Genomic DNA, 19,834 nt, shown 5'->3' with positions numbered 1-19,834 from the left:
TTTGAAGGACACTGAACGTGTGCACTAGATTTTATTTTTTGGTTGATGAAATAATATTTTATTTCCATTCAAAGAGGAGACAGATCAACCTAAGAGAGGCCCATTATAATAGAGGTCAGAAACAGTTCAGAGGATGGGGCGGGAGACTAGGAATTAGTAAAGCTGGCTTCCTGGATCAGCCAGCATTCTGTCGCGTGACCTTGTGCAAAGGCAATTCACTGCACTATGATCCCTCTCCTTTTTTGGAGCATACACCTCTCCAGGACACATTCAAGACAAAATGATGCGCCAAATCCTATATGACTATAAAAATTGCCCTGGTTATTTATTTTTTATTGGGGGATTTTTTTTTGCTGCCACTGAACCCTGATGATGGTCTTGGACACTACTGTACAAAAACATTGTCCAAGCAGCAAGCAAATCAGCTGGAATCTCTAGGTAATACTGAAATACAAATAATTACTAACAGGAAACACTGCTTGGCTTACACAATACAATAGGAGAAGAAAAAGGAGGAGAACTTAAAATAGAAACTCCATATGTTACTAAGCTGATTATTAGTTGTCTCATTAAAAAAATGCTATGTTTACAAAAAAATTAAGAAAATTTATCAATCCAAAAGTGTTCCAGCTTCTCCTAAAGAAACAAGGTGATTGTCCTTTATATGTTTTAATCTTGCTTTATAAAATTATACAATTTAGCTTCAAACAATAACTTTATTGGTTTTCAAATATATTTAATAGGAACCTGATGCTGACAGACACATTAGGAAGTCTCTTTCCAAGTACAGGCAGCACATCTTTGTCAATATTTTAGACAATAACTCTAAGGAAAGTACTTCTAAGTTTTGGGGGGTAAAAAGTTTCTAGAGATATCTGAATTCTCTTTTTTTCTGTGGAGTGAATGATATTGAGAAAAAAGCATGTTCCAAGAAAGTAATTTCATTCAAAAAAAGCCTTAGACTTTCTGAATTTCAGGATCTGAGCCTTGAAGCAATCAGATATTATCTATCTGCTACTGTGAGGAATAACAGTAGTCCATATAGACCAAAGTAATTTCCTCCATCACCAACATGCTGAGAGTAACTTTTTGTTGAGAGTCCAAATGAAGCTCCTCTTCCTCTCAGCCAGGTTAGTCATTTCCACTCCTGCCTTGTGCTGACACAATGTTCCAGGGAGTAAGTGCTAGAGTGAGAATTCAGATGGCTGGTCGCTTGTTTTTAAAATTGCTGATTTTCATTGTTTAGAGCTGTCTGTGACTTACTGTTGATTGTTAATAAATAGATGATCACCAACTATCAAAGATGTGAAATAATATTCAGTTAAACTGTAAACAAAGCTACAAGAGAGAAAAGCTTTGAAATATTTTCAGGGAAAAATCAGACACCTCCATTTAATTTGAGGCACAGCATAGGACTGACTCCAGCACAGTAAGTACTATGCAGTAACACTGAACTTAAAGGAAAGCAACAGACATTCACAGATAATATGAATAGGTGCTTTTAAGCAATACTTGCAGCCCATTATAACTGAGATGACTGATCAAAGAAATAAGCCGAAGCACATAAAAATCCCTAGCCCTTTCAACATTTTACTCTTGAACTCCACAGAATTTTACAGACAAAACTTTTTTGAAACAGAAATTCCAATTCCACTCAGCCTCTTCAAAACACTTATCTAAGTTAAAATAGGTCATCATCTGCAGAGATATGAACTATATTTACAAAGCAAATTCTATCATTACCATCATAAGGGAAGTTTCACTTCGCTCCTTTCTCTTGTAGTTGATTTTGTTATATAGCAGTTCTCTGAATACTAGATAATGAAAAAAGTGTTGGTATTATATGAGAGTTACTGCTACTTGATATAAGATTTGTTTGATTTGCAATTTCCTCTTGTGTCAAGCAAAAAAATATTAGCTGTATGATTTTACTCAGTAGAATTGGAATCTTCTTGGGATAGAACAACAGTTAAATTGTTAGTGTTGATATATATTCTCCACACTACAACATATAGTTAGTTATAATACTTCAATAACTATATGATTTCTAGGCTTAAGTAAATTATAAAATAGTCCTATGATTCCATGGGTAAAAACCTCCTACACTGTCAAACTTCCCTTATTTTCCACTTTCCTTCTTTAAATCCTGAATACAGACACCAGGCATTTTGCACCTTCTGCTTCCAAGAAAAGCACATCTCCACATCAGTCTCTCCAGCATTTACTGTTAGAAATCTCTGCTTCAGAAACTGGGCAAATCTGTATTTGTTCCCAATGCCTGTATGAATTCATTAAATCAACTCCAGCAAACACAGAATGAATCACATGAGCCTAATCCAAACGCCAAATGCTCAGTGCCATCTCTAAGATGACACAAACACCTCTAAATTGGGAAAGGATTAACACTGGAGAGGGACTACAAATGGACTCAGTAGTGATGCTTACTGACCATTTTTGAGCCATGAAGCACCAAAACACCATCCTTCAAAACTAGTAGCTTTCCTTAGTTCACAGCCCTTTCCTGTGAACAGATGAATCCCTGTGGTCAGTATTGAAGAGTCCTGAGTGTTGGTTGTCCTTCCACCCACCATGCACATTAGCCACGAGACATGGATAGCAGCCATAAAACAGCACCTTGTGTTCACACTGAAATTAAACTTTTAAAAGATGGCTATCCAGGGATGCATCCTGCTAAACAGTTCTTATAAATAAAAATGCAACCACTTTTTTTATTCCTACTTAGGTAATAAGACTATCCCAGCACCTGACAAATACTTCAGTGCTCCAACACTGCAGACTCCAGACAGAGGACAATTCCCTCTGCTCAGCAGTGAAACACCTACAGAGACTACACCTGAGAGCCTCTTTATAGAGAAGGATGTTGTGACTCAGTGGTTTCAATTATCTCAAACTGGCAGGAAAGAGCTGTATTCCAGTGCTATAAACCTATAATAAAATAGAAAAGAATAATTTTGGGGGGAAAGGCATTTTCAATGCAGCACTGAATGAATAGCTTCATTTTTGTTCCTTTCAGCACTGCTTCCTTTCCAACAAAAGCAAATTTTGAGTGACAGGAAAGTACATTTCCCTCTCTGCCCTGCAGCTCACTCTGACTGTGCAATCAATGGCAAAGTCTGAAATGGGAAAAAAGAAACCCACCAAAACCCAACAGTGCAGTGAATGATGAATGCCATACAAAAATATATGTCCTTGTATGGCCTGGAGCTTCAGAAAAGAAAAGAAAGATCCCTGAAGAAATACAAACATCCAAAAGACAGACAATCCTTAGTTAACACTTCTTCTTTTTTTTTTTTTTTAAGTAGTCATACTAACTACCTGCACGCCACCACTACCGTTTTGTTAAGGGACATGATATTGAGTAAATTGGGTCAACACAATGGCAATGACCAGCAAGTGCCATCTTGTTGATAAAGTACAAAAATACACTTCATAAAAATCCACATCTAGTCAGACTTTCATGTGTTATAGAGGCGACACTTAAGACTAGATTTGTGCATTATTTTAACCAGCAACACTTCTTTTTCACTTGGTCGAACAAAGCAGAATGGAAAGACACTATCAACTGCACTTTGAATTTAGTCATGTCTCATTCACACTCAAGAGTTGCATCATCTTAATTAAAGGCAGGACTGTAAGCAAGTTGAAGGAGCTTTATAATAGGTAAATCACTCAACTCACTTTAGGTTAATTTATGTGTAATTCTACTCACCAAAGCAAAAATGTCTAACAGAGGCATTAGGAAGGAAATACAGAAACTCACTGTGCGCACAAGCTTTAACTTAAACTTGTTTTCTCATGAAGTCAGCACCCGGATTTCGGATCTTGGAGTCATAAAGAGTAATAATGGAGTTTTGGTTTCCACACCCATGTGAAAGCTGGATACACAGACACAGCATAGGGTTAAAGAATTCTTCAGCTACAAGAACAGCAGAGGAATCAATATGGATGGGAACTGTAGTCACTACAGGAAAGTTGATGAAAGAACTGAACCTGAATGACTCTTTCAGGAGAGGTTAGAAGAGTAATTAGTAATAACAAACACTTGCATTTGAATAGATGAAGCCTGGAAGATACAATGTGAAAAATTAGAAATAACAGTAATGATAATCCAGAAAACTGAATAAAGCGTCATATTAAACCAGAAATTAAGCAGGAAGTTTTTGTAACAAGTCAAAGAAAGTAGTTATGTTACCATATGAATAGCAAGCAACAAATAATTGCATTTTGAAACCAATTCTGACAAGAACTCTGAATTTGCCTTAATTACCATAAAACGTGCTTTACAATGCACTTTGAAAGACCAAACTGAAGAAAGTAAACAAAGTACAATGAAAGTCTCATCTCCCACTATTATTCTTTCCATATTTACTGATCAACTGAGATGAACTAATAATACTTAAAGAAATTCCTGCTTCTTGTCCTATCCAGACACACACTGCCTAATTCAAGGTCCCACACTCTTCGCAAAAACACCTGCACAGTGACCCAAACCCTTATTCTGCTCCAGATTGCCAAAATCCTCTACCTCATCTAAACCATAAGAGGAGCTCATAAAAACAGAATAGCCCATTAATATAAAAGACAAAGAATACAGAGGAATTTCTGGAGAACACAGTCCATTGCATTTGCCAATACAATCACATTTTTACCATAGTTGCTTTGACAATTTAGATTTTCCACATATAAGTCAAAAAGCCAACATGAAGTGGTTAACCCTCTATTTGACAGCCTGCTTCAATTTTTTTTCTCAAATTAGCACACTTTTTAAAAGCAGATTACTGATCCTAGATTACTACTACAGTAAACAACCCTAATTTATTAACAGGGCTGCTATGAAGCAAATTTATCTTATGAAAACATATGAATTAGCTTCACTGAAAACAGCTGTTTGAATCCAATTTTCAAAGAAAAAAGAAAAATATATGTTTTTCAGAAAAAAATATAAATGGAGAAAAAATCTAAATTCGGTCATACACAAAATAAACCAAGGCACACATAATAGTAAATGAATCTATAGATAACAGAAAGTAATGGATTCTGCAAATTACCCCCTAACAAAGAAATGTAAAAGTCTGTATCTTTGATCTACAGCAAATAAAGTGACTTTAGGGAAAGTCTAGGCTTGATTACAGTTATTCAAATTTACACTTTTTTGCTAAGAGCTAAAAATATATTCTTGATGGACTCCTGAAAACCAGGGAAAAGCTCACTTATATTAAATAATAATCTCCTTAATAATTATTAACTTGTATAAAAATAGTAAAATTCTATCTGTAAGAAACTTTTAATAATAATGTTAAAGCTGCACATTTAAAGACTTTTAGCCAAAAGAATTATCCTCATCTAATTTTTTTTTAATTTATAGGAAACTAATACTAATCCTTAGATTAAGAGTGGCACAGAAATAAGAAAAAAAGATCAACCAAGAGCTGAGGCAGAAAATTATGTTAACATTTCGTACGGAAAGCTTCACAAGAAAGGATTAGTACAGTTTGTAAGAAACTCATTCAGAGTATTTATAAGTTACAATAGGCATATTGGTTAAGATATTATGCAAAATATGAAGGATAAAAAGTCCAACTTCAGTAAAAAGAATTTTAAGTCACTGTAATGTACAAGTGGAAAATGATATGTTTAAAAGGTGAGGTCTAAAATCTGCAAGTCCTAAAAAAAAACCCATGAGGCAGAGATCAAGGAATTCTGATCCCTTGCAGAGCAGCTTTGGTAGGACAGACCAGCAATATGGTTTTGAAATGTGCAAAATTAGAACTTTAATGTAGGGTGTATTTGGAATATGACTGCTCTGTAGCATGAGAAATCAGAGAGACCACAGACAGAGGTAGCACTCCACGTGACAGAAGGAGTCAATTAGTCCTGCTCTGCCCAAAACCCCTGCACTGCCCAGTCCTGGTGCCCACCCCATGCCAGGAGCCAGCCCAGCTCCCTCTGCAGCAGAAGGGCTGGGCAAGGCATGGGCAAGGCATGGGCAAGGCATGGGCAAGGGCACTTCCAGCTGCAGCAGCTCCTGCAGGAAATCACAGCCTAGTCCATGGAGCTTTGGAACCGGAGCACGGGAGAGGAAAGTGCCATAACCACAGCAGTGGGAGTGCATTACAAAGATCATGGCTCTCTTCTGCCAACAGTAACCTGACATTGGATTGTCTCAGCTGAAGAAACTGCTGCCTCACTCTTTGAAACAAACACCCCAAAACTTCTGAAGTTTGCTATTTTTTCAATACCTATTTTCATATTCAACCTTTGCCGAGGTTTTGCAAGGGTTTTTTACAGAGACTCATTTTGATATTCTCTGGCTGAGCATGAAATTCATCCCCAGTAGACAGCCAACACAAACAGCATTTAAGGTCTTTTTTTCTAGTACTACATTCGCTGCCTCACTCGCATTTGAAAAAATCCTGCTGTAAAAGCAGCCACTATTGTAAAGCAGTAGGCCATTAAGTCATCATTTTGCCTCAATATTTCATTTTGCTTCCTCAAAACCACTTCAAAATGTTATTTTTACTCATGGTATTGCTAAATACAACTACTAAAAGCTTAGAAAAAATCTTCATTATAAATAACACTAATTTCCCTCTCAGCAAAACATTACATCATGCTGCTACCAAAGCAATCAGAAAAGCTGGCAGTCACATACCAGATACAGAAACAGGGTATATCAAATACTCCACAACACATCATGTTAAATATCATCCAAATTGAAGAGTTTTTTAACTACAGAAACTTAAAATTAGTCTTCTATTAAAGCTTCCAAAGGTGACGGCCAAGGTTACAGGACTTCCAACTGAGACTAGATACTTGAATTGTCTATATGAAATTATAAGCATCTTGACTGCTCACCATAATAGGAAGCTTCCTTGCAAAACAGGGCAAAAAAGGAAATTAAAGATGTTTTGCACTAAAATCCATCCCCTCATGCAGAGTCACAGAATTTATACCATCTCTAAACTCTTCTGAAATAGCTGCGCATGTAAATCTCACAAGCCCCTAGGAATCTGCTAGACTTCTTTGTCTTCACATGTCTTGAACAAAAACAAGAATCTAATACCATACACAAGTCTGGACAGATACGCATGCCTACATCCTTACACATCTGAGTGCACACACACATACACACACGTGTTCTGACCCTCATGGTCCCAAGGAGCTTTGAAGTGCTTCCAGTGTAACTGTATCTAGCTATGGAGCAACCCAAAATCTAATTTGACATTTTATCTCTGAAGAACAAAGACAGGTGACACAGGCATTAGCTAGTGCAGGGGTATTTGAGAAATCTGAGGAAGGAAAATGAAAAAAGGTTCAAAGCAAAGGCTTAGCACTAGCAGTGTCAGAGTGATGCTTTTTTTAAACCAACTGTAAAAAACTGACCTAAACCTCTACAAAGGGGTAATTTGACAATACACAAAAAAATAATATATTAAAAGTCAACATAAAGAACCTTGCCACTTCTAACATTAGCTAGCTTTAAGTCTGAACTTAAATCAGTGAGAGTCCATTCTGACAAGAGAGATTTACAGCTGTATCTTCACACTATGGTACTACTAATCATAATATATATGGTACTCAAAGGAATAAAAAATATATTTGGCCTGAACAAAGCTGGAAATTCTTTTCTCTTCCAGGAAATCTGATAAAGCAAGCTCAGAAGAAATATTTCTGACATTGTTTTCTCTCATCAGAACTAACTATTCCAATTAAGCAATTGGTTTAAAACCAGCAAGTCTGTTGCAGAGCAGCACAAATACATGTAAGAAAGAGGACGTAAAACGGACAGTGCAATTCCGTAAGTTGTAACAGTCATATTATTCTTTGGCCTAAAAAAATCCATCCAAAAGAAAATGTTCTATCATAAAATAAATCCATCTTCAAAAAATAATAAAATTAAATTTAGGATTGAATTAAAAAAAAAAAAAACAAATAGAGAAAATTATATTCTGATTAGTGCACTTAAACCCATTTTAACTTTGCAACAGGAGTGATGCATTCCAGAACAAACCTCCTTGCTTTCTTTGACCATTTTTCGAAACAACACCAGGTTGTGAAGTAACTTTTTTTTTCTTGGCTAAAAAATGTGCTGTGAATCATCAAGAAAACCATTACACAGCACTTTCTGAGCTCTGCTAATTCCTTTCAGACAAAGAACAGCAGTTTTCATCCTTTCTGGAGCCACTTTCAGTAGGGTCAAGGCACTTCAAAACATCATTACAATTAAACCTGTTCTCTGTATACACTTACACAGCAGTAGCATATGACTGTAAATTCACAACTCCTCTATAAGGCAATTTTCAAGAAAAGGCTTTGCTAAATTTGTGCCAATCTTTTACTACAAGTATCAGCAGTATACAGGAAGAACAAAATTGCCAGGCTGCACTCTAGATTATGAAAAACAGAAAGGAAAAGTGACAGAATATCACACAGAAGATGAAACTGGATGCAGACAGAATAAATGGTTGACAAAACAGGCAAAATTCAAAACATTAATGCAACACACCAGGCATTACTGAAAAACCAAAGAGAAGCCACACTTTAATCTCAATAGAAAAATGAAAATTTTGTTAATTGTGATCTTTGTCCTCAAAATGCTTGAAACTAAATTTTTCACTGTTAAAACCACACTCTTTTGTGAAAGTTTCACATTTTTGTATGAACTGTATCAATAGCCTTAGATCAAGGATGAGAGAACATCTAAAAAACCCTGTTACATGCTGGTTCTACCTAAAGAGTGAAAACAGTAAGACAAGACGCTAAGATGTTCCTGAATGACCTCTGCTCTCTGCCTGGATTATTTCAGAGGAAATTTCTTTTAGAGGATTTTTTTTTTTTTTTTTTTTACTCATGGGAACATTGCCTGTTGCCATTAAATACTTCCCTGTAAGATTTATATTAGCCTACCAATTATGTAGCAAGTGTTCCTTTATCTGACAATGCACACTTATTACTCCATGGCTGATGCTCCATCCCCAAAGCGTTCCTGGCCAGGCTGCATGGAGCTTTGAGCAACCTGCTCTAGTGGAACAGGGCTGGGAATAGATGATCTCTAAGCTCTCTTCCAGTCCAAACAATTTAATCATTTTATGACCTTTTTGTGTATTAAAAGCCACATACTTTGCTTTTAAAGAAAATAAAGTTATTCCTGTCACTTTTGCTTTGAAAATAATATATTGTCTGCTAGTATCTGCATCAATACTGATCAGAGATTATTGAACTCTTGGGGAAGTGGAGAAAAAAACTGAGCAAAAAAGGAATAATATTGATTCTTCATATTAATCTCTTTGGAAATAGACATTTCCAAGAGTACTTCACAGACATTTACAATGTGCAACCAAGTATTCTGCATCTTGACATACCTAATCCAGGGAAAAATCTCCGAAATACATTTCCTATGTGCAATCACAAGATGTTAACAAGTTTAAGAGTTGGAACTTGAAAAAAATATACTAGGAAAACCATTCTGAGATAGAATGTGTTTAAAAATAAGGACAGGAAAGAGACATGCCAAAACTGAAGAGAGGTAGAAAACATTTGAATAGAAAAAATATTAACAAACAGGCTGATAAATACATTGCATATTCTGACATTTTTGTTATGTAGAGCCTTCACAGAGAGTACAGCATGTTACAGCAGGAGGTCCTGTACAAGAGCTCCAGTTTAAATCCTCCCAACTCAAAAAATCTCCTGCTGGGAGATTTTTATCTGATGAACTTAATTAACAGCAAGTTTAATATAGGGTCTCTGAAGTATACTGTTGGTTTTCACTCAGAATAGCAAAACCAAAACAAGACAGACATAAGCAGCAAAGGGCATGAATTCTGTTTGTCTCACAAAATGTATGTGTTATCTCCCCCTTCCTTCCCACAGGGTAGAAGGGAGAGCTATGAGAAAACATACAGCCCTGCTGAACAGAACATCCATCACACAGAGCTGACCCACCCTGCTGCAGGATGGTATCAGATACACTAGGCTCTTTCCTAAATACTCAAGTTTCTTTTTGGATGCCAAAGAGGTTATTTCTGGAATTATGAAAATTTTACAAATCTCTTCCCATGACCTTTCTGACATTCAAACTTTGATGAATAGCTCCCACACTAGATTGCTCATTCTGAGAAGAAAATTTCATGTTCCTTTTCCTTAGTAGCAGATAAATTATGGATTGTCCACAGCAATGATTAAACACAGTTTACAAATACACTGGCATATCAGTCATTTGTTCTTAACCCCAAAACGCCTGACCTTTTTTCTGGCATGACATTTTTCTTTTCAACCTTACAATGGCCCTTGTCAAAATCAACTTTTAAAAGCTGTTCTGTTCCAGATCTCACCCGTGTCATAGGTTCTGCAGGCTATTCCTAGTTATACAGCTAGGAACAGACACCATGCCTAGAGACAAATCAAACTGTAAAATCAAGCACTCCAAAGTCAGCAAATGTCAAAGTCATTGCCAGAAGCAATGGGCAGGATGCCTGGGAGCCTTGATATGCCCTTGCCCTGTGTGCATGCATTATGGAGAGTTTTTATTTATAGAATTACATCCTACTACCACCAACAAGGCTGCTCCCTGATTCAGTTAAAAAGAAGAATCAACACCCATTTACTGAGCAACTACTCAGTACTTTTGTTTTCTTCTCAGCATTTGAAATACAGTTTGAGACCTTCTCTACTGAGCACTACTCAAGTTTTTGTAAAAAGGTGGACTCCTTAATTTCCTGGTGTGGTATTCAATAAGGCTCATAACTGAATCAACTAAGTATCTTACAAAACACTGTCCTAAATATACATCCCTAAAACCTATAAAGCATTACCTCAAAATTTGAGATGGAAGAATTCAGGCACAGAAAGGCAAAAAACATTCAAGGTTTTGGTGTTAAAAGTGAAACACTCGGCAGGATAGGTGTAGACTACATCCAGACTAGGTGTACTTGCACAGTATTTTCATTATATATAAAAGTAGAACTTTATATTTACTTAACATAAAATTACCATTAATTCAATTGCACATGAGAGCTTAGAGCACTTTTCTTAGTTAAATTCTAGATTCTCAAGTCAAACCAAAAAATCCCACAAATAGTGACTACAGAAATTCTGGTTTTATTTTATATAGCATCACCAAAAGAAACCTGGGAAATGTAGGAATACTGCCCAGATCTCAACACAATACTAACCTCTACTCTGTAACTAAATTCTAAAATAAAGTTAACAATATGGCTAGTAGTCCCAAGCTTCTCAAATATATATACTTGGCTGAAAAATGTAGGTCACCATACTAAAAATAAGAGGATTAGCTATGAAAGGCTGAAACTTTGTTACAGGGTAGGGGGAGGACACACAACATGTCCAAAAGCAAACCATGCAAGACAGAAAACTACGCTACTACCAAAACATACACACTGAAAGCAATTTTGCACTTTAATGCAGCAGCATGCCAGACAGCAACATAATGAAGGGAATGGAAAATAACACCATATTTGAAGGTCTGTTAATACTATGTGGGTCAGATACTAATATCCCAAAACCTGGCTGAAAAGAACCCTCTCATACAAGTCTGCAAAGCCATTAGGTATTTTGTCCACTGCCAAAATGCTTTTTTAGTCCCCAGACAGTGTGGGAATTGATGAATACTAGGGACATGAACACCTGACACACAAAAAAAAAAAAAAAAAAAAAAAAAAAAAAAAAAAAAAAAAAAAATACAACTTCTGTAGAATATTGTGAAAAAAAGAATTCTAGAAGAATTATAGATCCAACTAACACATGCTCAAAAATAAATGAGAGGTTATTAAAATCTATGGCAGATGTTTGTGCAATCCTATTCTGATAATGCTGTTTAATGAAAGCTCTGTACCACAAATTCAGAGCAAAGATAATTAATAAAAAGCTGAAATAATTGGGTTACTATTAATTAATTTACAGAACTGTATTAAATTATTTGTACTAAATAAAACCACAATAAAAACATTTGTGTTCAAATCAATCTGTCATTTTTGCACTATATTCATATATCATATGTAAAAGACAAAGGGCATAGCAGAATTTCCAAACCAAAAAATTTATTCAATGGAATTAAGACAGAGCATATGGACCTATGTATATACTGTGTGCATATATGCATTCCTATTCTACAGATATAGCTGTTAAACATGTTATCAACCTGAAAAGTCAGGATCAATTTCAAATCACTGCCATAATGCAGAAGTACATTTTTTCCAACAAACAAGGAAGTGAAGCAATCATGAGAGCAAAACTAGCACAAAAATTGGTGTCTTCTCACTCCCTAGACATCTTTAAATGAAGGATGGATAAACTTCTGGCAAAAGCATTATAGCTAAGCACAAACTGAAACTGCATTTTGGTCAGTGAAGTCAAAAGGTTCATTATCAGGAGACCTGAATGAAAGATAAAGACTTGTTGTACGTAAAGGATGCCAGACTTTGCAATTTAATGGTCCCTTCTAGCCACAAACGCCATGAAGAATTCTCCCAAACAAAACCATGTAACAAATACATTATTACAACCAATTTAATCAAGGCCACACTCACTACCCTAAACGTCTATCCTCTTTGCCAGAGGGAAAGATCTCCTTTGGAGGTGTTATCCACAAGGTAGAACAGCATCCTTAGGATGCTACACATCCTCCTTCCTTATATTCAAATTCAATTTGCTATGTACTTGATCCTATTTACTCCTCCATCTCCATACTCTTTGTCTCCCTCAAAAACACTGATGTTCTTTTTTAAAGAAGGTTAAATCAATTAGGAGAGCAGTCTTGGGTTGTTGTTGTTGTCTTGCTTAGTTTTTTTCTTTTTAATTACATTCTCAATTAAAATAATTTCTGTCAGCAGGCAGCTTAATATAATATTCAAACCATGGCTATTTACCAAAACAGTAACTGTCTCTCACAGCTACTAAGCAAAGTCAAATTACCCTTAAAGGACAGAGCTGTACAGCACTTAGTCAGCAAGCAAAAAAATCTTTGCTTGTATAAATAGATCTACATAAAATTTTTGAAATATAGTTACTCTTGCTGTGATACATAGTTATCATATCAGTACTTCTCACAAGAGAGCCTTACAGTTCCAGACAATAAAGTAATCGCTTTAAAGATGAGTTCAGCTAGTGATCACTTTAAATAGCTATCATTAGGCCTAAAAAGCATTAAAACTACCTGGGGCCAGGTTCCAAAATGTATTTAAGGTGTCTCTCTGAATTTCTACTGATTTCATCAGGAAGCCAGGTATCTGAACATCTCTGTGCACCCAAGTCCACTTGTACAATAATCCCGTAGAGATCAACTTTATTATGAGAAAGATGGAACAGTTTATTTTTGCTGTTATATAAAAGCAAAATTAATAGTAGCATGATTTAAGAGGCCATTTATTTCAAATAAAACCCCCTCATTAATACATCACAACCAGGAGTTTACATATCTGAAGTTACCAGAAAGACAGTCCACTATCCTAAAAATATATACAAGCATCCTGTTTAGGCCAAGTGGATGACATGTGTTTGCCGAAAACAAACTTGCCAATTCCTCTGTCCTCTACAGAGCTCAATACTATTAAACTTAAGCAGCAGTGAAAAACAAGCAGAAAAATCTATATGGCTTAGCTAACATTTTAATCAAATTTTAACTACATATTATGCATGCAAGTTTCAGAGGGCTCTCAAACTAAAAATGTGGCAGCTGAGAGGCGTCTGTCTCAGTCAGACACACATGAAAGCATTGCCTGTCTCTGGACTGTCCAAGGAAAAGACAGGTAACAGTATAAATTCCAAAGAAACATCCTGTGTCAATCACCTGCAATAGTTACTCTCCCTAGCTGCAGATCCAGCCTTTGCAACTGCCTTACAGAATCCCTTGGCCAAGCCGGACAAACAATTACAGAACTCTCTCATGTATTTTCTAATAATTTAGAATATATACAAAAGAAAATCCAAAAGCAAACACAGATCTTTTCAAGAGGCAGATATAAACTATTACATGGCTTACTGCTGAGATTGTAACCAATAGCCTTAAAGTATCTCAGTAGAAAAAAAAAAAAAAAAAGGACATGATTTTGGGAGAAGACACTATGAAAACCCCGAACTGTTGCATTTGGCATGTTGTTTTCATAAGAGAAAACTAGAGTATATCCAAGACAGTATCACTCTTTCACTTGTATTACGTTTTGATGTGCGTGACCTGCACTTCTAGGATTTTGGCCATATTCTCCTTCCACTCAGGCTGTGATTACAGGCATAAATTGAGGGAGCATGCCATCTCAGCTCCCAGTTTTCATAACAATTTTTAAGTTTCAACTGTTTATCTACTTCTGACTGAAAGAATCCAAAGAGAGAGAAAGTAAGGGAAACATACAAAAGCACATTAATTATATTTGACATTAAATATCATTCCAGTATTTTCACCACACTTTAAAACACCGTGTACAGTGTGTCCACATATACAAAAACCACTCAAAATTCTCTGCTGGCCATTCCACCACACAAGGAAGGTGAAGAACTAAAATTAAGTTCCATTTTATTGTCATCTTAGACATTTTAAGGACTAGAGTGCAGACAATCACACTGTCCATCTACTCTCTCTTTTCCAGCTGTTTGTCTGTAACATCCAAGACTGGGACAAACCTTTCACACTATTTTGAGAAAGTACAAAGAACTAAAGAGTATCTAACAACACATTTGTTCTAATTAAAATCAAAATGTAGAGGTGACAAAGAAGTCAGTACTCCACTAAATAGCTTTTATATTGGAGATACTGTGGGAGAAGGGTAAAAGGGTGCTGGGGGCAGGTATTATATCTGAGGGTTTTCCATGGCATTTTCCCAGAGAGGAGATGCAGTTATCTTAGAAGGATTTTACAGAAGATTTAAAAAGCAGCTTCACTAATTTTTTCTTATAAAAATACACTTTTAAACAGAAATGCCTTTTTCACAGTATATATGTTAGAAGCAATGAAAACACAGGTTTACGAGTTAAAAAAGAAGAGTTTATTAAATATATAAGGGAAAAATAATGGTGATTATTGTGAAACTGGGTAAATAAGATTGTATTTTCTGCTGCATTTCTGTTAAGTATGATGTAATGTAATTCTTTGCCTGCAAGGAAGGAGGAAACCAATTTTGATAACAAGGCTAAATTTATGAATTAAGAAACTATGCCAAAACAAGCTACTCTTTACTTACCCTGCAGAATGACTGACACATCCAAAATAATAATTTGGAGTAATTCTTACTTTGACAGGAGTTACTCATATTTCTGCTGACTATAACAAAGAAAAACATTTGCTTTCTCCCGCAAGCAACTATGCAAGAGCATATTTTTAGTAATTACAGTATTCAGAAGAATCCCTGGATCTAGACTCCTGCTCTCTGAAAAGGAGCACTAAAACATGCTCAGTTTATAAAAACTACAACTGGTCCACAAAATTGCTCAAACCACTTCTTCATCTTTAAGTAGACTTGCTTTAACATCTTTAAGTCTCCTGACCATAGATATTACTGATTAATTCAGGACGGGACTCCACAAAAAGATATCAGGGTCTACAGACAGCCACGAAATAAAAGAGCCCCAAATTAGTTTTCCTTCATGTTCAAAGGTAGCCTTTACACCCTTTCAGCAAAATGCTGAAAACCACAGCATTCTCTATAAACATTTCTACAAATATAAAGCATGTCATCTATAACAGTATTTCCTGTATACCTTTCTGTGAGTTTACAGCGGACATTTTACAAATCCCTCTTCCTCTGTAAACATGGAAATCCCAGCAAACATCTGGCAGGACGCCAAAAGTAAACCACTGTGCAAGTAGCAAGGGAGCTGGGGGCTGCACATACAAAGCACTCAAGTAACAGAGTATTTCCCACTGCCTACACACAAGACCAAAATCTACTGCTGTACTGCCATCACAGATGAGAAAGGCAAGTCAGGGAAATCCATTTGTGTCATTGCATGCCCAGTGGCCATCACTCAATGCTAACAAGCCAAAAATCTATAGGAAGTACATTTACTGGTACTACTCAAAGATGTGGAAAGAGGAGGCTGTTTTGTTTTAGTCTTGCTAAACCTGAGTTGCCAGATACTTCCTATAAGATGTCACTGAAAGAGCCTGAGAGATCTAGACCTGCCCAGTCAGATGCATCTGAGTCGCCAACACAAAGATGCTAGTCTGTGTCTTCCACGATTATATTTGTTTCTAGTCAGCTCCAATTCACCAAGGCACATTGATTGTTTTGACGAGGTTTAGAAATGAACTGTCCTTATAGCCCTGTCTATCCCTTCCCTTATCTTTGGATAATCTCATCCATAAACAAATACTGAAAACAGCCTGGGCTCTTTCCAGAAACTTTTTTAAGAGAGGCATGGCAGAAATGAAACAGTATATCCATGTATACTGCTTAAATTATAAATAGTTTGCATCAAAAAAATCATCCTGAGAAGTCACCCTATTTTTCCACTGAGAAGGAAGTCAGACTGGCTCATTTGCAAAGGAGATTTTACAGATGATTTAATATAATCTTCATTATCTGCTAGAAACGAAGACCCAGATCTATTTAAACAAACTCCATACAGCATAAACTTGGATCAGCTAGCCAAAGTACAGGATCTACTCAAACCCCAACTACAGCACATACAAGACACAATAACAATCCATATTCCAAAACATACCCAAAGAAAACTTTGATTTAGATTTCCAGAATACCCTGCAGATACCCATTCTGATTAATTTCAAAGTCTTTCAGATCACTCTTAAATGTATAAAATAAAAGAGAGGCATACAAAGAAATTAATTGAACTATCTGGCATGCTTTACTTCACACTTGCATTCCTTAACTTAGGAAAATCAGATAAAGAAAATTAATGGACTCTGCAGCAGGATTTTAATAATTTAGGAAAAAGATCAGAAGGTAATTTCAATTTGCACTTTTCAGATCTTGAGAGAGGACTGTACTACAGAAAAAAAATCAGAAAAAAAAATTGCATTACAAAAATCTTTTATAACATACAGAAGTGTAGAATTAAGCAAAATATTTAAAATTAGAAAAGATCCACATAGGATTTTTAAAAAAGGCAAGAACAGGCAGTATGGGATGAATAATGAACTTGCTCATCAAAAAGTTTTTCATTATGCCTTAACTATGCCAGCAATTACTCAGTGCAAACCTAATGAAAACTTTAAAAGTTGCAATGGTAAATTAAAAAAAAACAACCCAACTCCCACATATCATTGATTTTGTGACCTTTTGTCTTATATCAAAGGAGTTCGCCATTGTCTCTTTGCAGAATTCTGCAACTGATAGTACTCACAGAAATATTAGTACCTTTCAACAGTAATGAAACTGGCTATTATTCAAGTGATGACCTATTTTCTCTTTCCCAAGAACTCTAAGAATTTTTTTAAAATCAATGATTTTGGAAACACAAAACAATCTGGTCTACTCACTTTCCAGAATCAAAATCTGTGATGTTGGTAAACCTCACATACAAAATCCAAGTACGTTAACAGCTGCCAAACCAGGAAGAGAAGTACTTTGGTGACTACATTTTTGATCTAAAATAACAAAGACATAATTCTATCATTATGAAATGACATATAAAAAGCATACTTCCCAATTAATTTTACCAATTGCATGCACCTCAAAATAAGGCCTAAATCTAACATAAGTTAGTGTCAGAAAAAAACCCCAACAAAGTAAATAAAGCAGTCTTGAAGTGTATCTCAAAGAAAGTGCTCTAAGTCACATGCCAGTCCAAGCTATGATGGCTATTTACATAGTGCATTACAAAAAAAAAGGCAAAATATATGAAGAAACTGCCTGCTGGCTTAAAGGCACTGAGACACCTAGGTCTCTTTAACACAAAGTTTTCATCTAATCTGAAGTTATACACCTAAAAATACCAACTGAGAATAAAGACTACTACATGATTTTGGGTCAATCTCAATGAAGTATTATAAATAAGAGGTGGGTCAATCTACTAAATAGTTAATTTTTTTCAAGTATTCCTAATATTTATTTACAAGTAGATAAATTTTTTCAATGTATGACTAAATATTCCTAGATTCACAGAAAATTGAAGTGCTTTCTGTCAAAAATTCAACACAATAAAATATATTCAAGTAGTTAATGGAAAAAATAGAACATTATGTTCTTGATAAACACACACAAACTTTATACAAGCATAGCTATGGATTTAGAACCAAACCATTTCAAGTATTATATCTTTATTCTGCATGATACATTATCTTCTAATCTCTGAGATACAAATCATGTCAGCTAATATTAAAGATTTTAAAATTGTACATTTATCACTCAATGGAAGCAGAAGAAAGATGGTAGGAGAACTATGACCCTCTCCCTTCCACTGGCTAATTCTCAAACATATCCAAGTAATAATTCCAGTACCAATTTTAATTCCATTCCTCAGAAATCATTATGAACTCCTTGGAAGGACCAGCTGAAATAGCTAAGGGCAACACCAAGCCCTAACTGATTTGTCTAGCATAACCCACAGCAATATGTTCCTATTTCTACACACTACCTCATAAAGTCTACAATCAATTAAACTGCCATATCTGAAAAATCGTTAACACTACTTACCTTAAATTTGTCATTTCCACAGTATATCAGACTTTAGGAAAAAAAAAAGGAAGAAAACCCAACAAAACAGGACAAAGATGAAATTAGTTGCAAAGTCCCACTGTCAAGGAACAAGGCAGGCCTACAAAGAAACTCATTTATTTTCATACAGTGAAGAGGATGCCCCAAAAGCAGTATTTTTAATAGGCATGAGGTGGGGAGGAGGAGGAATATATTTGAACTTAAAATCGACAGGTAGCCTTTTTCCCTCCTCAGACAGATGCACAAGTAATATGATACCAGGCAGTTATGATCCATTCCTAGCCCAAAAACTTTTAACATTCAGCTGTGAAAGCTTTACTGTCCCCATATAGTTATTTAAACATTGAGTATTTTTTTAGTAGCATAGAACATTACAACCACAGAACAGAAGCACACACAAAGTAAAATAGTTTGGCATCCACTCATAACACAGAGCTCTTCTCTCTCCTTTTTAATGCACCATCACAGCCCTGGTCACAGATAGAGAGTAGCAAGAGAGCAGGATTCCACACCTTAGGAAACAAGCTACAAGTGACCTGTAACCAACAGACCAGGTCAGCTGGTCTTTGCTTGTTGAGTGCTGTAGAGACTATCAGCAGCAGTGGGTGAGAACAACTATCTACAGCACACAAACCAGATGTCAAAGATCTGCAAAACAACCTGCTCAGAGGTGGCTGTTAACTATTCAAATTACTTATCTGAACATTCAAATAAAGCACAGTAATTACAGCCATGCCGCAAGATCCAGGTGTTTTCTCACTGCAAATTGGTCTCACACATATTTAAGAAATAATTTCTATGAAGTCTTGTCCCAAATGTACTTCACCAGTGCAAGAGAAGGAAGCTACCCTCCACGTGCCATTGTGGGCCACTCAACTCAAGATCGGTTCTGCAGTTTGTTTGCCTATGCCTTCATTGCCTGTCTTTGTCTATCACTAAGTCACCTGGCTAAATTGAGGTTTTCATTACTCATTCAGATTCCAAAGCTAACACAGGACAGGTAAACCTGCTAAGATAATTCTAAGAACTAGTTCATTAAAATTTAGGTGTTTAGTAAGGCAAAGAATAACAACAAATTCCATAAGCACTTATTTTATGTAGTCCATATCAAACATATTTTCACACACTATTGATTTTTAATATCTCTCTTGTCAGTGCTACTGAAACTCACTGGAAGGTCATAACAT

General features: G+C 35.8%; 1 protein-coding gene across 6 annotated transcripts in view; it reads right to left on the bottom strand.

The window, feature by feature from the left end:
• ZDHHC14 (zinc finger DHHC-type palmitoyltransferase 14) overlaps positions 1–19,834 on the bottom strand; it is a 93,970-nt gene that overhangs the window by 54,110 nt on the left and 20,026 nt on the right. The window lies entirely within an intron of this gene.

The sequence above is a fragment of the Anomalospiza imberbis genome, chromosome 3 (assembly GCF_031753505.1).
Source record: "Anomalospiza imberbis isolate Cuckoo-Finch-1a 21T00152 chromosome 3, ASM3175350v1, whole genome shotgun sequence".
NCBI classification, from domain to species: Eukaryota; Metazoa; Chordata; class Aves; order Passeriformes; family Viduidae; genus Anomalospiza; species Anomalospiza imberbis.
The sequence above is the reverse complement of the archived record's forward strand: the minus strand, read 5'-3'. Positions and strand labels throughout refer to the sequence as shown.